A 15,214-nucleotide genomic window follows, 5' to 3' on the forward strand; every position below is an offset into this window, starting at 1 on the left:
GGAGGAGACCAGCAAAATGCATGAGTCCAAAAGTCCAAGAAGCCTCAGAGCCGCTCTAATATAGACCCAGGACAGAAGTTGAAACGTGATCACAGCTAGAAAGTCCTGGGCTCATTACGATGGAGGAAATGCCCTATATAGCGCTGTATCCAGACTGGCCCCAATAAATGGCCTCTTCGAAAAAGTCTAGTGCAGTTTTGGTTCGTTGATCGAGAACCCCAGCTATGGAGGTGGTCCATAACTGACTGTGGCAAGCCTGTCATCAGTAGCCAGTCACCAAGGTAGGGGAAAACTGGTATCACCAACATAGAAAGATGAACTATGAACATCGGTATCACTTTTGTGAGCACACGTGGGGTGCTGGTAAGACTGAAGGGCAGCACGGCTAACTGCAAATGCTCCTGCTGACCTTGAACTCCAGGTAGCATCTTTGGACTATAGAACAGGCACATGAGAGTATGCATCTTCCAGGTCCAACGACCATGGCCAGACAGAACTAGACCAGATAGAACTTGGGCCAAAGTGAGCATTTTGAATTTGTACTTCTGGAGAAAAGCATGAAAAGTGTGAAAATCTGAAACAGAACAGAGATCTTTCTCTTCCTCCTGCATAAGGAAGTAGCAACCTGCCCCTACTTCCGATGTCAACTCCTGCTCAAAGACGCCCATTAGTTAGCAAAGAGCGTTTAGCTCTTGCTGCAAGATAGAAAGGCGCTCCTCCAAAAGTTACTTTAATGTGGGAGAAAGTGGAGGTTGGTCGGAAAGCAATGGTAGTGCATAGCTCTTTTGGACAATACGGAGGACACATGTATTGGATGTGACGGCTGCCACCTTGGAAGAAAATGTCTGATCCTTCCTCCACCTGAGTGTCACTGTGTGCTGATAAGGGTAAGCTAAAGAAGGTGATGCCACAAGGAAAGTGGGCTGAGTGGAGCATTGTCCATGGTGACCTGCGCAATGGCTGCTGGATCCCCTGCCTTGGCCACAAAAGGGCTGGAGTTACTACTGTACTTGTGGTGGGACATGGTAGTGCCTGTAAACCAGCTCACTGGAGTAGCCTCAAAAAGGTTGAAGCAGCTGAGGAAGTTGACAGGTAGGAGTTGAGAGGCCCAAGCAACACGTGGTGGCTCTGTTTTCCTTAAAGTATTTTAGGGCAGAATCAAACTTTTCTCCAAAACGGCAGGCCCCATCAAAAGGCACACCTATTAGGGATGCTTGCTAGTCCTCAGAAAATACTGAAAAAGGGGTATTCAGTTCCTAGAATAATTATGGTAAAGACAGATTTTTGTCACCCCTGGTATAACAGGTCAGAGGGATATAGATACATTTAGGAACAAAAGCCCTCACCCACCCAGTTGGGTGGCATGGTTCATCATTCAGCAGCTCCACATTAGCTCCTCATTTCTCGTTAGCCTACTCAGATAATGGGCCAGGATTACCGATGTGGGTAGGTTGCCGGCACCATTCCTCTTCTTCACTTATTGATCTTTTTAACACCAATATGCAGGGACATATGTAATACCTAAAGGGCACAATTCCGGCTTCGGTAAGGTCCGATGTTCCCTGCCTGATTTTGAGTATTTATTTAACTGCACCAATTTGGTGGGTTCTTAGTTTGGGCACTATTATCCACGTGTATGCTGTCCCATTTTCTCACTAGATTAGGATTTTTTTTATCTTGGCCCTGACAAATTGCCACTGCTCATTATGAAATTTAGGCAAGAAAAATATTGACCTCGCTCTAGCCTAAGCATGAAGTAACATCAATTTCCTTCACTGTTTGTCTCTGCTTTTAATCATGACAAGGCCCACCTTGAGAATAAACATAGCTTAGGTGTCCCCCCCTTATTCACTTTTAACTTTCGTTTTTTTCTCCCCATCTACACACCAGACAGTTCTCTTTTCTTTTGACACAGCACTTCTCATACAAGATCTCCAGCAAAGAACCTCCTTATGGGTGCCCGTTAGGCTCTGCAGCACCAGCCTAACGAGGAGTTGCCCCATGATGAACCATGCCACCCAACTGTGTGAACGAGGGCTTCTCCTCCTAAATTTATCTATATCCTTCTGACCGGTTATATATCAGGAGTGGCAAATTGGGTCTTTATCCCGATTATTTTAGGAACTGCATACCCCTTTGTCTGGCATCTTATGTCAAGGAGCTCCCAGTTCCCCTTCTTTTGGATAGGCCTCAGAAAAGCCACTGGATCTCACCCACAGGGTGTGGTGGACCACCATACTAGCAGCCACAGCATGCCCTAAGCAGTCTTTAGTGTCTACGCCAGCCCAGATGAACTATTTGGCCTAGTCCTGACTGTGCTGAATGGTTTGGGCCAGGAAGACCTGGAACTCCTCTGGAACCAAAGCAAGATCTCGCTAGCCATATCCTAAACAGCATGTATATAACTGCCTAATAGGCAAAATGCACTGCCTGAATGCAATGTCAAAGTGGGAGAGAACACCAGTTTCCCCAAACACCTCAATTGTTTCCCACTCCGTCTGGAGGGGCCATAGGAAATACATTAGGGTTACCCTTACTGATGGAAGTTTGAACCACCAAACTATCAGGAGAGGTGTGCTGTGTGAAAGATTCCATATTGCCTGGTTCTAGCCTATTGCATCTTGCCACCTGTAAGTGTACTGGCGGGTAAGGACAGGGTTTTTTTCCAAGTACCTACTACATTGCCAGTCACGACTTGGTTAAATGGGAGCAACAGCTCCAATGAAGACAGCCCCAGGTGCAAAACATCATTCAGTACATTAAATCCGACTTCCACTAAAGGGAGCTGTAGATGCAGGATGTCAGCTGCATGTCTAATCTAATCACCACAGAAAAAGAAGCAATCGTTTCAAGGTATCTAGCCTATGCACCTCTAGTAAATGCCATCATAGTGAGGGGGTAATTCATACCCCACCATCTTAATCATGGTCAGGTTGATCAAACTCAGATACAAAAAGATAATCAAGCCTGAGGAAAGTTTAGTGAAAGAAGAATAGTCTTTTAAGAGTCAGATCATACTGAGACAGATATGCTGGAGTGGAGTGTAATTGAATTCATGTAACGTTGGTGGAAAGACTCCGAATACTGGCATATGTTTCCTTACAAAGTGCAGACTTCCTATGGGTCTTTTATAGCCAGAAAGCAGACTTTGCAAACTATGTGGCATTTTGCTATTTTTATCAAGTGCTTACCTGCAATCCAGCTGTCCAAGGTACAGGCAGTCTGCCTCATGTAACCCAAAGACTGATAAACAGACAAGAAGCAAGACTCAAAATCAAAGTACTGCTGGCGGGAAATGACTTTATTGGTGATAGTAACTGTATACTTAGTGTCTTTGTGACATTAGTTTCAGGATTTTGGAGATGTTTCAGTTGTCCTGATTGGTTCAGGCTCAACTAGGTCACTGCTTGGGTCTTTCCTAGATCTTAGAGGCATTCCATCTTTGGTATGATGACCAGTTGTCAGAGGAAAAGAGAGATGGGACGGAATCCAAAGCGGAAGTCTCAAGGACGCTCTTGGTTGAGTGCTGCCAGAGCATGTATCTCTATTTCTGTTGAAGACGGTCTACCTGAGGCTCAATAAAGAAAAGCAAACAATCAGCTGCTAGTCATTTCTTACTCAGTCCCCAAACCTAAGCAACTTATAAAAACTCAGGCACATTCCCTCCTAGAGGCTAAAGCACTTTAGGAAGATACACATTCTAGTAACAAGAAGACATGTTCATCATATACGTTAGGTACAAGTGGCAAACCTGTGGGTAGTGCCTTAAGACTTTGGCTCAACAGTCAATAGGTAACGATGTGGCAATGAAAGTGGAACTAGACCTTAAAGGCCACCGTCGCCACCTTGTTCCTAGTGTTTAATCTCTCAAAACTATCGAACACCACAAGAACAAACTTTGCACTTACACTTGTATAGCGCACTACTCACCAGTTAGGGTCTCAAGTCGCTGTACGCATACCGCTGTGGAACCCCTCCTGGCTCTGGACAGCCCCAGGGTGAAGCCAGGCATCCAAGCACTGTGAGGGACATTGTGGAGATTAAGCAAGCTATTGCCCAGAGTTACAGAGTGGGACACATTAATTAGATTAGGCACCAAGGCGAGAATTATCTGGTCCAAGGGAATTGAGCCCAAGACCCGCCGAGGTGGGAATTGAACCCTTTTGTCCCAGGCCAGATCTCTTCATCAGGGTCTGCCACTCTAACCATTGTGCCACACTTCTCTACAAGAACAAGGAGAGAGGACAACAGTCGATAAAAAAATAGGCCGTTTCTAGCACCAAAGCCCTCAGTCACAGTAAGATCATTCAGTAATTGTGAGGACTAAATATGGTACAAAGAAAATAACTAGGATGGACAACCTAGCTAATACAGATGTTTTTAGCTTTCTATGCAGACGGTGGATGTTGGACAAACTTATTCTCAACCCACTTATAGCAAACGGGTCACTTTAATTTTTAGAAGTAAGGATCCTAATCTCTGTCAGACAAATACACCCTCATTATGAGTGGCTTAGTATTAGGTGTGATATTTATTGCATCTGATAAGAATACTGTGTGATATGTTATTTATTGGGTGCGATACATAGAAGCTATTGCACTTTCCCCCCTAAAATGGCTCAAACGTGCTGATGTTAGTACTTACCACACCAAAATCCTCATGTCCTTTTACTCTATTTTTAAAATAGCAGCTTTGACCACGTGAAATTTAATGGGGGTTGTTTTTACTGCATTCAGTATATATCAGGTTCAATAAAAACAGCAAAACATATAATAATTTTTTGAGTCACTGGCAATATGGGCCATAGACTAATGTCTGCTAAATACAGAGGTCAGCTACGTTTACAAAGTTCTACGCAATCTCGTACTCAGTGTTATCTACACTTGTCTCAACAGAACAACATGGCTTCATCATTAGTTGTAACACTACTCACCACTCAACTTACGCTATCACTAGTCTTAATTATACTTAAACCAAGGAAATATCCCTTACAAAATCTCTTTAGATACAGAAAACATCCTTGATGGGGGCAAATGGTAAATTTTTCAGTCGGTTACTGGGAAATCGATCCCTATTTTGTTACAGTACCAATAGCTTTCATCAAAAACTTCCGTCTATTGTAACTCAAAGCTACTCTATGTTTCTTTGCTATCTGTCTTGAGCACTGAAACATCCAAATGAATGGCTGTTTGTGTATTCTGTCCTTCAATAAGGCCACTTTGGCCCTCATTATGTACATGGCAGTCGAGACCGCCATGCCGGCAGCGGCGGAAAAGACCAGCACGACATGGCGGTCTCAACCACCATATAAATAACAAGGCAAGACCGCCGACAGGCAGCCTGACGATGGCGGATTACATTATCTGACAGGCAGCGCTGCCCTCTGGATAATGTACCCTGTTTCCCACAGCCAAAGGCTGGCGGAAGGGGTGCTCTGTGCCCCCCTGGGGTCCCTGCACTGCCCATGCACTTGGCATGGGCAGTGCAGAGGCCCCGTGCAGTGCCCCGTCGTGCAGGTCACTGCCCAATTTACGGTGCTGCACCCGCTGCACACCAACATTGGCGGCGGCTCCAAATGGAGCCGCCATCAATATTAAGGCCCAGCAGGAAAAACATTCTACGGCTGGCGGGGGGGCCGTAGCGCTGGCAGTCATCTGTTGACCGCTATCACTGATCTCAGTGGTTTTTACCGCCGAGATCACAATGAGGGCCTTTGTCTTTAAGAGATCAGCATTTACACACAGACCTGAACTGACGGTAGAATAACCAACAACCACCACTAGATTGAGGACTAAATTTGGTTAAGGTGTAGCGTGCTACCCACAGTAAAGTACTTCCTCATCGGAGTGATAAGTGGTATATAAAAATAATTACAGTACAATACGCTATCAAAGAATCCTTTTGCCTCCTTTCAGGCTACATGCTCAATGTGGACATGGTTGAGATTTTAACTATTGAAGTAAGACCTTCAAGCGAGCCTGGAGATTTTAAGGGGTGAAATACTTATGGACAGAATTAAGCACCAACCCTTCTTTGGTGATTCAGTCACTGGCCGATAGATGAATTAACCATTGTTTTTTTTCCCGACAATTAACCCATACAGTGTGGGCGTCGGCCACTGTCTGACGCCCACACTACCTCTCTGGTGCTGGTCACGACCAGCGGCAAACACCAGGGAGGGGGTTACCCCAGGATTTATTTTCTTCTAAAAATATCCTGGGAGACACGGATGATCTTCCATGTCTCCCCCCGCCACCTGCCCCTTTGTGACATCAGCGCACCGCTGACATTACTGTTATGTTTTCGCAGTCGGAGCAGGAAACAGCCACAAGCCGCTTCCTGCTCCGATGGGGAAAACAGCCTCAAACGGCCTTCCCGACGGTCTCTCGAGACTCTCCCCTTTCAAACAAGGCCTTCCTGAACCGGTTTCCTGGCCCTCGAAACCCCACTAGGCACCAGGGATTTCACTAGGGGGGATCGGCCGCCCTCGGCAAACGCCCTCCCCCTCCCCGGGGGGCATATTTAAAAAAAAGGTAGGTGTTCCTTGGGGGGGCGCAATCGCACCCGATCGCGCCGCCCAGGGGCAAAATCTTTAAAAAAAGGAAATTGACAGGGAGTCACCCGTGAGCAGGGTGACCCCCTATGGGGACAATATTTTTTTTTAGTAGTTGTATGGTTTCCCGGGGGGCCACTACGGCCCCCAAGGAAACCATACAACTACTAAAAATATATATATATATATCTAGGTCTATACATATATCACTTTTGTCAATGTGTGTGTGGTTTCCCTGGGGGCTGCGATCGGCCACCAGGAAAACCGGACCCACATGTAAAAGTGATATATATACTAATATATATTCACCACCAGTTGTCTTGCAGTTGCAGCTTGCGTCTTAAAAGCAATGCACATACTTCAACTGACGCGTTTCAACTGTAGCTTTTAGGCAGCAATAAAAAAGTCAAGTAAGTCTTGTGATTATGTTTCTGCTACAAAAGGATCAGACTTTTGTCTAGTGACAGTTTTGATGCCATAACAGAAGGTTTATATGCCTACTGCAAAGATCAAATATGTATTTTATGTAAATAGCTGAGTACATTAGTAAAGTCAGCCATTACCTGTGCTATAATACAAATGAAATGTATGTGCAGGGGGGCTATGGAGAGATGAAGGGCACTTTTTCTGGGTGGTAGTAAGGGATTCCGAGGAGGAGGTCATGGGAGTGGAAGCACCAATAATGATTGTTGGACTGGGCGCTAGAGGTGCTAAAGACTGTGACGATTGGTATGTGACAAGATGTGTTTGAGTGTCTTGAAAGAACATGCTGATTGAGGGAAAAAGCGAAGGTAAGGTGACCTCTACTGTTGCACGTATCACACACACACACCAGCAATTTTGTGACTGTCTATGTAGGCTAGTGTTTCAGAGCAACAGTTTAGCCAGTAGCAGAGATGGCATCTCGTCAGATGACTGCTGCTAAAGCTCTCACTCGGGTTATAGAGGACAACTCTGACGTAGGATCAGAGATACTGAGAGAGCATCTGAGGGATAGGACAATGGCGCAGACTCTGGAAGTGATTTTTCTGTCAGAGGAGTCCCATTCGATAACTCCTCTTCCAGTGATTATGAGGGAGGTAATGAGGACAGTCCTGCAGTCCCTTCGCAAGCACAGTCTGTGCAACGGGACAATAGCGGGTTAGCCCAACCCAGAGAGCAGGTGCATGCAGTGGCAAGCACAGAGAGAGAGTGCTCTCTTGGGAGCTCACAAATTTAGTTCAGCCCCAAATTCCACCGCCCAAATCGTATTGTGGAGACATCAACATTATCTATCACAAAACAAACTGGTTTTGTAAGGCAGGCACCTGTGTTTTTGGTCTTGGGCTTGGCGGCAATATAGGGAAACATACCAAACCCTGACATTTCTGGAAACTAGACATCCGGTGGAGTCCACAGAGGAGTGACTTGTGTGAATTCCCCATAGTTTTCTTACCCAGAATACCCTACAAGTCTGAAGTGTTGAATAAAAACTCTATTTTTTATTGCATTTCTGTCACACAAACTACAGGAATATGCTGGGATCCACAAAATTCCTACCACCCAGTGTTTAATCACCTGTCCTGATAAAAACACTACCCTACTTGAGTGCCTGTACCTAGTCCCTGCATCAGGAATGGATCACCCCAGGGTCAACAGTTGCCCTCATGTAAGGACCTACATTGACCGTTGTGTGATCTATTCCTGCCACAGGCACTAGGCCTACCAACACAAGTGAGGTACCATTTTTATCGGGAGACTTGGGGGAATACTGGGTGGAAGGAAATTTGTGGCTCCTCTCAGAATCCAGAACTTTCTATCACGAAATGTGAGGAAAAAATGTTTTTTGCCAAATATTGAAGTTTACAAAGGATTTTTGGTAACAGAACCTGGTGAGAGCCCCACAAATTACCCCATCTTGGATTCCCATAGGTGTCTATTTTTAAAAAAATGCACAGGTTTGGTAGGTTTCCCTAGGTGCCGGCTGAGCTAGAGGCCAATATCCACAGCTAGGCACTTTCCAATGTAAAAATGTGGTGTGTCCACAGGCATTAGGCCTACCCACGCAAGTGAGGTACCATTTTTATCAGGAGACTTGGGGGAACACAGAATAGCAGAAAAAGTGTTATTGCCCCTTGTCTTTCTCTACATTTTTTCCTTCCAAATGTAATGTACAAGCATTATATATCCCCACAGCCAGAGGAGTCCAGCAGACGTAACGGTATATTGCTTTAAAAAATCTGATATTGCAGGAAAAGGTTACAGAGTAAAACATGGAGAAAAATGACTGGGGTTTTTTCAGCTCAATTTCAATATTTTCTTATTTCAGCTGTTATTTTCTGTAGGAAAATCTTGTAGGATCCACACAAATGACCCCTTGCTGAATTCAGAAAGTTGTCTACTTTTCAGAAATGTTTAGCTTTTCAGGATCCATTGGTTTCACACCCATTCCTGTCACTAACTGGAAGGAGGCTGAAAGCACAAAATAGTAAAAAGGTCCCAGTAAAATGTCAAAATTGGGTTGAAAAATGTGGTTTTGTGTTTCAAGTCTGCCTGTTCCTGAAAGCTGGGAAGATGGTGATTTTAGCAACGCAAGCCCTTTGTTGAGGCCATTTTCAGGAGAAAAAAAAACACAAGCCTTCTTCGGCTAAGGGGTTAAAACATTCAACTATCTTTTGGTGAATTTGAGGCAGGATAAACACGATCAAAATGACCATTCAAACAAGTTACCTCCCTTCAGTAAGGCTATTTCTGGCAGACACGATCTAATCATAGATTTAATCACTTTTATGATATCCCCAGGTGGTAGACTGGGTCCAGAATGTTTTTCAGCATGTCCCTTGCATGCCATAAGGGGTGGTGTATGACTACATCAATACTGTTTTGCCATGGGTGTGACTGCTGCAAGCTCATTGAAAACCCTAGCTGATCATTTTAACATCAGTTTCTTTCTTGATACTGTCACTGCCCTCTGACACAGAGCCCAACCCAATCACTATACCAATGTGCAGAATTATAATGTGGGACTTTAAATGGAAAAGAGGGCATGGCACAGAATGGAGAGGCAGTGAAGAATCTGTGGTTAGAGTATCCGCCGGATGAACAAGTTACTTACTTGGCTAATGCCTTATCTGGTAGAGACTATCTAGCTGCGGATACCTTACCTTAGAATTATCCCCTGGTGTCAGACCGAATTAGTAAGATTTTTCATGAGCAGTACCCCTGCGTGATGGTATGTGGCATTGTTTCGGCTTTCTGTGATGTCTGGAAGTGACGTTCGTGTTGCCTATATAGGTGCCACTCAGGAGCGCTAACTTCAGTTTCTTTTTTAGATGTTCCTTGCCAGGAGCTGTGGAAAAAAATAGGGACCTGAAAGGGAATAAGGACTGTTCCTAGAAATCCATTCGCAGAGCGGGGAGGAGTGGTGGGTAGGTAAGGAATCTGTGGCTAGATATAGGCCCTCATTTCAACTTTGGCGGGCGGCAACGCGGGAGTACAACCAATGCAGCTGTACTCCCGCAGGGTCTATTTGGCGATCCCCGCTGGGCCGGCGGGTGGAAACCTGATTTCCGCCCACCGGCCCAGCAGGGATCTCGGCCGCAACACGGGAGCTGGCTTCAAATGGAGCCGGCGGTGCAACGGGTGCAGTTGTATCCGTCGCGCTTTTCTCTGTCTGTTATGCAGACAGTGAAAAGCTCCATGGGGCCGTGGCAGGGGGCCCCTGCACTGCCCTTGCCAGTGGCATGGCCAGTGCAGGGGCCCGCGACTCCCCTTTCCGCCAGCCTTTTCATGGCGGTTCATGCCACCATGAAAAGGCTGGCGGAGGGGGACTCGTAATCCCCTGGGCAGCGCTGCTTGCCGGGACCAATGTGGAGGGAAACCGCTGGTCCCAGCGGTGCGACCGTGGCGCTTCTGCCGCAGTCGTAATGCCTGAGTTTGTACCGCCAGCCTGTTGGCAGTACAAACTCCAAAACAGCCCTGGCGGTCTTTGACCGCCAGGGTTGTAATGAGGGCCATAGTCTCTACCAGATAAGGCGTTACTGAAGTTAAGAAACGTGTTCATCTGATAGACTTCTATCCGTGGATTTCTTACCTTAGAATAGATATACAAGCAATACCATCCCCAGACGTGGGTCTGCGGACCAATTTCAGATTAGGAAATCCTTCAGGACTGAATGGGCAAAGTGACCATCCCTATGGACCAGACTGTCTAGGCAGTAGTGCTTTGTGAATGTATGCAATGAGGCCCATGTTGCTGCCAGGCAGATGTTCAGGAAAGGAACTCCGTATGCTGACACAGTGGTCGTGGCTTTACTTCTGATGGAATAGGCTTGCAAGCCTTCAGAGGGATGATTTTTGGCAAGTGCATAGCAGATTTTAATGCAGAGTATGATCCATATGAAGATGGACTGCTTCTGCACTGCACAGCCTTTCTTCTTCCATCATACCCTACGAAGAGTTGGTAATCCACCCGGAACTCTCTTGTTCGATCAATGTAGAATGACAATGCTATTTTCGTGTCCAGACGATGGAGTCACTCTTCTTCCGTGGAGGAATGTGCAGAAGCATAAATAGTAGGCAGGGTGATGGATCATTTCTCTACATGAAATGGAGTGACCACTTTCAGAAGGGGACCCTCGTGCAAAGCACCAGTTTGTCAGCATAGGTGTAGCGAAGTGGAGGCTTGGATGATGAACCCTGAGGCTCGCTGACTCTTTCGGCAGACGTTATCACCACGAGGAAGGCTGCCTTAATCATAAGGAGTCTGAGGGGAAAATTATGAAGTGGCTTAAAGGGAGCACACATCCAAAAAGTTAAAACAAGATTAATGTTACATTGAGGCAAGACGAATGGAGAAGGAGGAAAGAGATGAACAAGACCTTTTAGAAACCTAGAAGAGGACTTGAAGAGGGATGGCTGGCCACAAAACCGCCAAAAAAGCAGACATAGTAGAGAGATACCCTTTAAGAGTGTCCAGAGCAGAGCCCTGCTGGGCAAGGGAAAGAATGGATAGCAGAACTTGAGAAAGAGGGACAGAGAGAGGTTCTACACGTTTGATTGAGCACCCTGCCACAAATGTTATCCAATGGCAGGCGTATACAGTCTTGGTGAAGGGACACCTAGCTGCCAAGATGACATCATAGACTTTGAGAAGAAGGTCAAAAGCTGTAAACTGTTGCTGCTTCAGAACTCTGGGCAGGAGTGGTACTGGCAGAAAGACGTATCTCCGAGCGAGCCACCTCAAACTCCAGCACACAAAACTTCTGACATTGTGGTGGTCATTAAAACCCTGGCGGACGGTGTTAGAGGTGCGGTAATACCCCAAACAGGCCGGCGGACAAAAAAAGGGAATTATGACCGTGGGTGAAACCGCCAACATAGACAGCCACTTTAACACTCCGACCGCCACGGCGGTACAGACAAGCAGCTCGGCGGTCACCGCCAACAGACAGGCGGGAGACAATATACCGCCCACAGTATCACAACCCGCCAATCCGCCACCTTTTACGGGGCGGATTCACCGTGGATAAAAACACGGCGGAAACAGCTTTTGCAATGGGAAAACACTCACCTCTACACATCCCACGAGGAAGGAGGACACCATGGAGCCGGAATTACAAATCCTCCCTGCCCTTGTCTTCCTGCTCATCTACGAACACCAGCAACGGCGGCAGCGAAGACAACAGTGAGTACTGCACCTACGACATAGGGTAGGGGGGAGGCAAAAGTCAGGGGGACACACACGCAACACCCCCCACCCCAACCCTCACCCTCACACATTACAACACACACACCAATGCATTTTCAAACATCACAGTAACAACCCACAACCCCCCCGGAAGAATGCAAAGACAAAAGGAAATCAGTTCAAAAATTGTAATGTATCAAAATACAGTTACCAAATATATACAGATATATATACAGATTCAAAAGTATATACATTACGAGAAGTTTTGCAGGTATGCACATATCAATGTTCGTGCACCACTGGACCAAAAATGCATGGGCGAAGCCCACACTAGATAGCTGTCCACAAACGGAGAGAACACTGCAGGGGCATCAGATAGAAATACAACAGGCACCTCAGGGGGAAGGGAGGGGGGGCACCTCAGCCGGATTACAGCACCACGCCAGATCCACGACTGGGCTCCATGCCCATTGATGTGTCCTGGGGAGTGCAAAGCCACAGTCTCTCAAGTCTCTGCAGTGGGTGGGTTGCCCACTGTTCCATCCTGGGGAGTGCAAAGCCACAGTCTCTCTAGTCTCTACAGTGGTTGGTTTGCCCACTGTACCATCCTGGGGAGTGCAAAGCCACAGTCTCTCAAGTCTCTACAGTAGTTGGTTTGCCCACTGTACCATCCTGGGGAGTGCAAAGCCACAGTCTCTCAAGTCTCTAGTGGTTGGTTTGCCCACTGTACCATCCTGGGGAGTGCAAAGCCACAGTCTCTCAAGTGGATAACAGTCTCCTCTGGTTCTGGAGGGGGAATGATGCCCAGACTGCATTAGGCTCCCCATGACGGTTCCTGTTCCGTCACTGTCCCAGTTGTACATGGGATGACGATGCTTGATGTGGCGGTGTTTTCCTTCTTCAGCGGTGCTTTGCCCTGTTCAGCGGTGCTCTGCCCTGTTCAGCGGTGTCTTGCCCTGTTCAGCGGTCTTCACCATGGCGGTGAATTCCTTGTTCAGCGGTGCTTTGCCATGGCGGTCTCTGACCTGTTCAGCGGTGCTCTGCCCTGTGCAGCGGTGTCTTGCCCTGTTCAGCGGTCTTCACCATGGCGGTGAATTCCTTGTTCAGCGGTGCTTTGCCATGGCGGTCTCTGACCTGTTCAGCAGTGCTTTGCCCTGTGCAGCGGTGCTCTGCCCTGTTCAGCGGTGCTCTGCCCTGTTCAGCGGTGCTTTGCCCTGTTCAGTGTTCTTCACCATGGCGGTGAATTCCTTGTTCAGCGGTGCTTTGCCATGGCGGTCTCTGACCTGTGCATTGGTGTGTGGCATGACGGTCCCTCATTGCTCAGCGGGGCTGTGGCAGCCGGGGCCCTCCTGGGCACTGACTCCGGTGGTGGTCCCCTGACCAGTGACGATACTCCTGCCCTCCTGGGCACTGACTCCGGCGGTGGTCTCCTGACCAGTGACGATACTCCTGCCCTCCTGGGCACTGACTCCGGCGGTGGTCTCCTGACCAGTGACGATACTCCTGCCCTCCTGGGCAATGACTCCGGCGGTGGTCCCCTGACCAGTGACGATACTCCTGCCCTCTTGGGTACTGACTCCGGCGGTGGTCTCCTGACCAGTGACGACGGTGCTGGCGGTGGCGTCCCGGCTGCTGGGGAGGATGGCGCCCTTCTCCGCCGTGCTGCTCTTACCAGACTGTGCAGACTTCTTCTGGCACTTCACCGCCTTTGGAGGAGTCACAGCTGATTCTGCAATCCCCCTGGGACCCTTGGGAGCACTTTTGCCGCCAGGAGTCTTCACCCTGTCCCGTCGGCCACTTTCCAACTTGAGATGCTTTACAGGGGGTGGACTGGCAGTGCTTTGGCTCCGTGTCACACTGCCTGCCATGGTGGGCGGTGCACTCCACACACCTGTAACACGCACCACTGGTACTGGAGTCTTTTTGGCTGAGACGCTACTACGGGACTTATGAATTGGAGGGGTGGTGGTGGGGGCAAAGAGGTCAACGTTGCTGAGGGAGAGTTTCTGACAAACACTGGGATAGGTAGCTGGAGTGGGTCTGGGAGTGGAGGAAGAGGAGGTGGTTGTAGGAGGTGTCACTTTAGGTGTTTTGGGTGCAGGTGCAGGTACTGGAGGCTGTCGAGAGGTGGATGGATGTTGGGTGTGTGGGTGCCCGCGTTTGTGTACTTTGGGAGGGGGCGTCACAGACACACTGGGAGAGGACACAGAGGACGTGTAAATGGTAGTGGGGGTGGTGAGTGCAGGTGAGCGGGGTGTGGTGCTGGGTGTTCTGGTGCGAGTCCTAGTGGCTGTAGATGTAGTGCATGCAGTTGAGAGTGTAGACGACACTGGGAGGGAGGAGGGAGACGACGAGGAGGGGGACACAGTGGAGGCAGTGGATGTTGCTGTGTCTGTATGTGGGTGATGCTTGTGTGAGTGCCTGTGGGTTGTGTGGTGCCTATGTTTGCCTGAGCTACTTTTGTGTGTTGAGGTGTATGCATGCTTGTCTGATGGCGTGCTTGGGATAGGCTGGGGTACAGGGGATTGGGTCTGGGTGGAGGAAGTTGGAGGGGGGAGGCTAGACACAAGGACAATGGCTGCCATCAGTGCTGAGGCCAGAGATTGCAGGGTTCGATGATGGGCAGCCAGACCAGAATGAATGCCCTCCAGGAATGCATTAGTGTGTTGCAACTCCCTTTCTACACCCTGGATGGCATTCACAATGGTAGACTGCCCAACAGTGAGTGACCTGAGGAGGTCAATGGCCTCCTCACTGAGGGCAGCAGGGGTGACAGGGGCAGGGGCTGAGGTGCCTGGGGCGAAGGTGATGCCCACCCTCCTGGGTGAGCGGGCACGGGGCGAACGCTGAGGGGCTGCTGGCAGGGCGGTGCTGGTAGGGGAGGTGCCGGCTGTACCTGTAGAAGTGAGGGGCACAGATGGTGCCGCCACCACAAGGGAGCTCCCATCGGCGGACGAGTCTGTGTCGCTGGTTGGTGATCCAGTGACCGGCAT

At 48.3% G+C, this 15,214-nt stretch overlaps 1 long non-coding RNA gene across 1 annotated transcript in view; it reads right to left on the reverse strand.

Moving 5' to 3' along the window:
• Positions 1 to 3,283: 3,283 nt before the first annotated feature.
• Positions 3,284 to 15,214, reverse strand: part of LOC138245626 (uncharacterized) — a 52,589-nt gene continuing 40,658 nt past the window's right edge. The window contains exon 2 of the long non-coding RNA XR_011194154.1: positions 3,284 to 3,574. This is a non-coding gene — a long non-coding RNA (uncharacterized lncRNA). The remainder of the gene's footprint in view (positions 3,575 to 15,214) is intronic.

The sequence above is a fragment of the Pleurodeles waltl genome, chromosome 7 (assembly GCF_031143425.1).
Source record: "Pleurodeles waltl isolate 20211129_DDA chromosome 7, aPleWal1.hap1.20221129, whole genome shotgun sequence".
Taxonomy (NCBI): domain Eukaryota; kingdom Metazoa; phylum Chordata; class Amphibia; order Caudata; family Salamandridae; genus Pleurodeles; species Pleurodeles waltl.